The 7,984-nt window shown below is 42.1% G+C and overlaps 1 pseudogene; it reads left to right on the top strand.

The window, feature by feature from the left end:
• The first annotated feature begins 6,939 nt into the window (after positions 1 to 6,939).
• LOC148848864 (18S ribosomal RNA) overlaps positions 6,940 to 7,984 on the top strand; it is a 1,303-nt pseudogene continuing 258 nt past the window's right edge.

Here is a 7,984-nt window from a genome sequence, read left to right as displayed (position 1 = left end):
GGTTCCAACGTGCCTTACAGATAATTAATTGATTGGATCAATTTATCCCTGCATGAGATGTATGGATGTGTGACGTGCTGCGTACATGGGCCATAAGTACTTGGCCCATGCTCATTCGACAGTGGCTCTTGCGCACACCATGGCTGAATGCACATCATTGCCATGGTGTCCCATTTGGTCACTGGATGACTTCCCTCAGTGGTGGGCCCCACACCTCATCAAGAGGTCACGTGTGGAACCCTAGCCGATTTAAGGCCCACCAAAATCTGGCTTTATGAAAGTCAGTGGGAGCCACTTTGGTTTGACCTAAATCAAATTAGGGCGTAATTTTGTTCCCTCTAGCTAATATGAGTGCATGTGATAGGGAGATTCATATGATGAACTCTCTAAAGGCCTTCCATCATTAGCATGAGGATGGGTCCTTCAGTAATGAGGAAACACACTAGAAAATGGGCTATCCATTTGCTGTTGGGTTTGTCTGAATGTTTCATTAGATGATAGGGGCGTAAAAGACCGATGTGGGAGGGTTTCACCAGAAAATGGGAACTCTCTCACGGTACCTTGGCGTTCATGAATATGATGGGTAAGCACTCACTGGACAGAAAGGTTTACCTGAAAATGGCTTTGAACCTTGTCTGACAGAGGCCAAAGGGAAAACTGATATGATGAGTGGATATGATCCTTTACAAAAAGGTGGTGGGGTTTTGCAGCTGAAACAGTTTGCTCCATGCACCCTATGTGATTTCCCACATTTCCAGAGACAACTCGTAGTCTCCTGCTAGACAGTCTTGTATGTCCTTATTTAGTGGAAATAAATTAAAGTGCATGTCTGAATCATGTTGTTTGGTATAATTCTGTGTAAGACCCTAAAACTGGACACTTTTAGAAACTTGTGTTTGTTTTGAATGTTCACAGCCATTGGATAGGTCTAGGGAGATTTATCCTGCCAAGGCTGATACTGATGTGCCATCAAGTGTTGGGATGGCTTGTTTCGGCCAGCAGGGTAAGACCCAAGGCATATGCAATATGGGATTGCTTGAACCCTTGAACCGGACCACATTTCCAGTGTTGCCCTAGACCTTGAAGACAGATGGGCAAAACTGGAAAGTTACACCTGACCCCTAGACTCAATTATGACACATCACTAGGTGTCGGATCGGGCTATCTTTGATGTGTCAATCAGTGAGATCCATAGTGGGGGTCAAAACCTTGACATGTTGGGGCAGTCTGAGAATTCATCTTAGTGGTCATAGTGACAGGATCAGCCCCTTTGTCGGACAATGGTAATGATCGGGAATGCACTCTCTCTGATGGAAACCAAACTACCGGCAGTTGATTTCAATCTTTGGAATTTTGTTTTACAAAATAAGATATACATATATGTATATGTACGGTTTCAAAAGATTTGAAAAAGGTTTTAATTCCCGAGATCCATGTGAGTAGAGAATGCGGCACTGTTCCTTGCACCCGAGGGAGAGGTCTTCTCTTGTCGGGCAGTGATTGATCATTAAGGGCTGAGAGGTTAAGTGTAAGACCATTTAGGATAATACCTAATGGGCTAATCTTACACCTGCCCACAGTCCTTGATGTGTAGATCAATGCTTGGGTCCCACGCCATACAAGGAAGCCCAACTGTGCAGCTGTTAGGATGGTTAAGTGAGGACATAAGCTTAATGGGCCTAAAGCCCATTTCGAACTGGGCTATTTATTTAGTTAATTAATGGGGCGAATTCTGAAATGGATTAGCAGATAGGATAGGGTCTTAATCCTATCCACTTAGAGAGTCCAGATCTAAATGTGATTCAGATCTAGAAACCTCCTAATGGGATTAGGAGAAAGCTAATCTAATCTGCAAATAAGAGAAGGGTTTATCTTTATCACTAGAAGAGAAGGCTGATTCAAATATGATTTGGATAAGCAACTCCTAATAGGATTAGGAACTGATCTTTTATGTTAACAAAAGAAGGCGGGGGCGGCAGCTTTAAGGTGGACATACTTCAGATCCTCTTTAGTGCTGAAATCAAGAAGAGAGTTTTCTACACCATGCGAAGACTCTCTTGCCGCCCTATTTGCCAATTCGATCTCTAGTTGTGGGAGAAGTCAAGATTGGATCTTGACATCAGTTCTTTGAGAAAGGATTGAAAGGAAGCTATGCTCACGTACCATTCTACTGATTCTTGCGAAGGACAGAGTTCTTGGGGAAGAACACTGCTGATTCTGCTCCATCCTGCACTAAACCATCTTCAGTGGGAGCAGTCTTTGGATCTTTCCTTGGGCGTGAACAACTTCGTTGGGAGATATTACTTCTCCGTATTAGGTATAATTCTCTCCTATTCCTTTTGGTTCAGATCTGGTTCAGTTTAAGATTCAAGAATGATCCTTGAAAATATGATTTTCTAAATAGGGAATGTGATTCTCAGTTGAAGGGAGAGATAATTTTTTTGAAATTCGCCCCTTAATCCACAATCTTTGGGCATCCATGGGATGGATCTCTCATCCCTTCAGTGGTATCAGAGCCAGGTTCAAATCTTGAAACCATTCTGTTTCAGATCTGAACCTGTGCAATGTGGGAGAAGGTGTTCTACCCAATTTGCGTAGATATGATTTTTGGGAAATTTGTTCCCAAAACAGATGGGCAAATAATCTGAAATTAATTTTAAATAAATCTGATTATTATTTAGAATTGTTCTTTATAATTTTCATGATTTATGGGTTGTTCGTATAAGAGGAGATCGAATTCTTGGTTTACACAGGGAACCTGCGATTTTGCAGTTCTTGAATTATTTTTGGGTCTGTAAATATATTTATTTTTATTTTCTAGACTCAATGTATAGGTATTCAAACTGATGTAATTATTAATAGAAATAGGATTTCTATTTATTTTTATTTTGGATCGAAGATGGCGGCGCAGAAAAGGAGATTTCGCAGATGGGAGAAACGCTATCTACGATTTGCAGTTTGTGAAACTGCATTCTGTGATCTAACCTCTGTTTTGCAGGATGGATTGTGCGAACCGCCCTGATTGTCTGATTCTTGTTTTTTTTTTCTTTTATCAGTATTTAATTTTAGATTATTTTCTTGAATTAAGGATTTAATTAAAAATCAAACCCGAGACCCATTTGAACCGAGATTGTTTCAAACTGTTTGGACCAATTCTAGGGTTTAATCAAGGCTGAAAGTCAGCCCTAATTTCCCACTAATGGGCCTAATGACTGATATTTAATTAAATGGTTAATTTGGCCCAGCCTGTAAAGGCCTAGTTTTAAATAGTTAAAACTGCAAAAGCCCATTTTAAAGGATAATGCTATATGGGCCGAACTGGGTAACCCTAATTCAGCCCATATACCTAGATAATATTAATGGTTAATATTATGGAACTTTAGCGGGGTTCCAACGGGCCTTACAGATAATTAATTGATTGGATCAATTTATCCCTGCATGAGATGTATGAATGTGTGATGTGCTGCGTACATGGGCCATAAGTACTTGGCCCTTGCTCATTCGACAGTGGCTCTTGGGCACACCATGGCTGAATGCACATCATTGCCATGGTGTCCCTTTTGGTCATTGGATGACTTCCCTCAGTGGTGGGCCCCAGACCTCATCAAGAGGTTACTTGCGGAGCCCTAGCCGATATAAGGCCCATTGAAATCTGGCTTTATGAAAGTCAGTGGGAGCCACTTTGGTTTGACCTAAATCAAATTAGGGCGTAATTTTTGTTCCCTCCAGCTAATATGAGTGCATGTGATAGGGAGATTCATATGTTGAACTCTCTAAAGGCCTTCCATCATTAGCATGAGGATGGGTCCTTCAGTAATGAGGAAACGCACCAGAAAATGGGCTATCCATTTGCTGTTGGGCTTGTCTGAGTGTTTCATAAGATGATAGGGGCGTCATAGAGCGATGTGGGAGGGGCTTCACTAGAAAATGGGAACTCTCTCACGGTACCTTGGCGTTCACGAATATGATGGGTAAGCACTCACTGGACAGAAAGGTTTACTTAAAAATGGCTCTGAACCTTGTCTGACAGAGGCCAAAGGAAAAGCTCAGATGATGAGTGGATATGATCCTTCACAGAAAGGTGGTGGGTTATGCAGCTGAAACAGTTGGCTCCATGCACCCTATGTAATTTCCCACATTTCCAGAGACAACCCGTAGTCTCCGTCACTGAGAAAGGGGGGAAATCTCAGAGATGAATAAATGGAAATGGATCGTAGATTAAAATCCATATCTATGAAATGAACATGAATCAAATTAGGTTGTGGGCTGATGTTTGCTCTTTTATCAAAAAATGGCAAACGGATCTTTTGCAAAACTGCTTGATGACAACAAGTTGAAGGGCCCAAACTATGCTGACTGGTACAGGAACCTTATGCTGGTCCTAGCTTCTAAAAAGCTAGACAAAGTGGCAAAGAATCCTGACCCGGAGCGTCCGGGTGATAGGGCTTCTGATGCCCAAAGGAGAGACTATCAAGAATGGGAGGAGAAAAACTCCCTTGCCCGGTGTTACATCATTGGCTCCTTGGAAAACCCGATACAGAGGTAGTTCGATCAGATCGAACTTGCCAAAGACATATTGGACAGTCTCAGGACAATGTATGAAGAGCAGAATCGTTCTACTCGACAAAAGGTTCCTTAGGCCCATTAGTGGTAAATTAGGCTGACTTTCAGCCTTGATTAAACCCTAGAATTGGTCCAAACAGTTTGAACCAATCTCGGTTCGAATGGGTCTAGGGTTTGATTTTTAATTAAATCCTTAATTCAAGAAAATAATCTGAAATTAAATACTGATAAAAGAAAAACAAGAATCAGTCAATCAGGGCTGTTCACACAATCCATCCAGCAAAACAAAGGTTAGATCACAGAATGCAGTTTCACAAACTACAAATCGCAGATAGCGTTTCTCCCATCTGCGAAATCTCCTTCTCTGCAAAATCTTCTTTTCTACGCTGCCATCTTCGATGCAAAAAAAAAAATAGAAATCTTATTTCTATTAATAATTACATCAGATCGAATACCTATACATTGAGTCTAGAAAATAAAAAAAAAATTATTTACAGACCCAAAATAATTCAGTACTACAAAATCGCAGGTTCCTTGCGCAAACAAAGAGTTCGATCTCCTCTTCTACGAACATCCCATAAATCAAGAAAATTATAAAGAACAATTCTAAATAATAATCAGATTTATTTAAAATTAATTTCAGATTATTTGCCCATCTGTTTTGGAAACAAATTTCCCAAAAACGAAATCTGCGCAAATTGGGTAGAACGCCTTCTCCCTAATTGCGTAGGTTCAGATCTGAAACAGAATGGTTCAAGATTTGAACCTGGCTCTGATACCACTGAAGGGATGAGAGATCCATCCCATGGACGCCCAAAGATTTCGGATTAAGGGGCGAATTTCAAAAAATTTTTCTCTCCCTTCAACTGGGAATCACATTCCCTATTTAGAAAATCATATTTTCAATGATCATTCTTGAACCTTAAACTGAACCAGATCTGAACCAAAAGGATCAGGAGAGAATTATACCTGATATGGAGAAGTAATATCTCCCAACGAAGGTGTTCACGTCCAAGGAAGGATCCAAAGACTGCTCCCACTGAAGATGGCGTAGTGCAGGATGGAGCAGAATCAGCAGTGTTCTTCCCCAAGAACTCCGTCCTTCGCAAGAATCAGTAGAATGGTACGTGAGCACAGCTTCCTTTCAATCTTTTCTCAAAGAACTGATGTCAAGATCCAATCTTTACTTCTCCCACAACTGGAGATCGAACTGGCAAACAGGGCAGCAAGAACATGGAGGCGGCAAGAGAGTATTCGCAGGGTGCAGAAAACTCTTTTCTTGATTTCAGCACTAAAGAGGATCTGATGTATGTCCACCTTAAAGCTGCAGCCCCCTCCTTCTTTTGTTAACTTAAAAGATCAGCTCCTAATCCCATTAGGAGCTGCTTATCCAAATGATATTTGGATCAGCCATCTCTTCTAGTGATAAGGATCAACCCTTATCTTATCTGTAGATTAGATTAGCTTTCTCCTAATCCCATTAGGAGGTTTTTGGATCTGAGTCACATTCAGATCTGGACTCTCTGAGTGGATAGGATTAAGACCCTATCCTATCTGCTAATCCATCTCAGAATTCGCCCCTTTAATTAACTAAAAAAATAGCCCAGTTCAAAATGGGCTTTAGGCCCCTTAAGCTTATGTGCTCACTTTACCTTCCTAACTACTGCCCAGTTGGGCTTCCTTGTATGGCGTGGAACCCAAGCATTGATCTACACATCAGCCACTTGGGTTCGGCCCAGCCTTTGTTACAAGACCTGGTCGAATATACTGTTAAAAACAGTGCACCCCTTAAAACCCATCGAATGGGCTCTATGGGCCCAACACTTACCCTAAGTGGTCCTTGGGCCAAGCCACCTTGTAACACCCAGGGACTGTGGGCAGATGCAAGATTAGCCCATCAGGTATTATCCTCAATGGTATTACACTTAATCTCTCAGCACTTAATGATCATACATTGCCTGACAAAAGAGGACCTCTCCCTCGGCTGCAAGGAACAGTGTTGCACTCTTTACTTATATGGATGTCGGGAATTAAAACCTTTTTGCAAACATTTTAGAAACCATAATATATATACTTTTGCAAAACAAATCTCAATTGTTGAAATCGGTTGCCGGAAGTCTTGGTTTCCAATAGTGAGAGTGCATCCCCGATCATTACCTTTGTCCGACAAAGGGGCTGATCCTGTCACTATGATCACCCACTCAGATGAATTCTCGGATTGTCCCAACATACACAGGTTTTGACCCCCGTTAAGGATCTCACTGATTAGTACATCAAAGACAGCCCGATCCGACACCTTGTGCAGTATCATATTCGAGTCTAGGGGTCGGGTGTAACTTTCCAGTTTTGCCCATCAATCTCCAAGGTCTAGGGCAATACTGGAAATCTGGTCCAGTTCAAAGATTCAATTAATCCCACACTGTATGTGCCTAGGGTCTCACCCCGGTAGCTGAGACAAACCACCCCAACCGACTTGGTGCTTCCACAGTGTCAGCCTTGTCAGGATAGGTCTCCCCAGAGCGACCCACTGGCTGTGAACATTCTAAACTAACACGAGTCTCATTAAGTGTCCAGTTTAAGGGTATTACACAGAAACATACCAAGGGAACATGAATCAAATATGCACTTTTATTCATTAACAATAAACTCATAAAGTACATCAATTTGATTGAAGCTAAGGGTATACAAAACTGTCTAACATTATTACGTTGGCCTTCGGGATCGAAGTAATGATTAACAGGGACAGTCGGGGGCATTCGTATTTCATAGTCAGAGGTGAAATTCTTGGATTTATGAAAGACGAACCACTGCGAAAGCATTTGCCAAGGATGTTTTCATTAATCAAGAATGAAAGTTGGGGGCTCGAAGACGATCAGATACCGTCCTAGTCTCAACCATAAACGATGTCGACCAGGGATCGGCGGATGTTGCTTTTAGGACTCCGTCGGCACCTTATGAGAAATCAAAGCCTTTGGGTTCCAGGGGGAGTATGGTCGCAAGGCTTAAACTTAACGAAATTGACAGAAGGGCATCACCAGGAGTGGAGCCTACGGCTTAATTTGACTCAACACGGGGAAACTTACCAGGTCCAGACATAATAAGGATTGACAAACTGAGAGCTCTTTCTTGATTCTATGGGTGGTGGTGCATGACCGTTCTTAGTTGGTGGAGCGATTTGTCTGGTTAATTCCGTTAACGAACGAGACCTCAGCCTGCTAACTAGCTATGCGGAGGCACCCTCCGCGGCCAGCTTCTTAGAGGGACTATGGCCGTTTAGGCCACGGAAGTTTGATGCAATAACAGGTTTGTGATGCCCTTAGATGTTCTGGGCCGCCCGCTCGCTACACTGATGTATTCAACGAGTCTATAGCCTCGGTCGACAGGCCTGGGTAATCTTTGAAAATTTCATTGTGATGGGAAT

This window comes from Nelumbo lutea, chromosome 6 (assembly GCF_056320005.1).
Source record: "Nelumbo lutea isolate HS-2025 chromosome 6, American lotus-T2T, whole genome shotgun sequence".
Classification (NCBI taxonomy): domain Eukaryota; kingdom Viridiplantae; phylum Streptophyta; class Magnoliopsida; order Proteales; family Nelumbonaceae; genus Nelumbo; species Nelumbo lutea.
The sequence above is the reverse complement of the archived record's forward strand: the minus strand, read 5'-3'. Positions and strand labels throughout refer to the sequence as shown.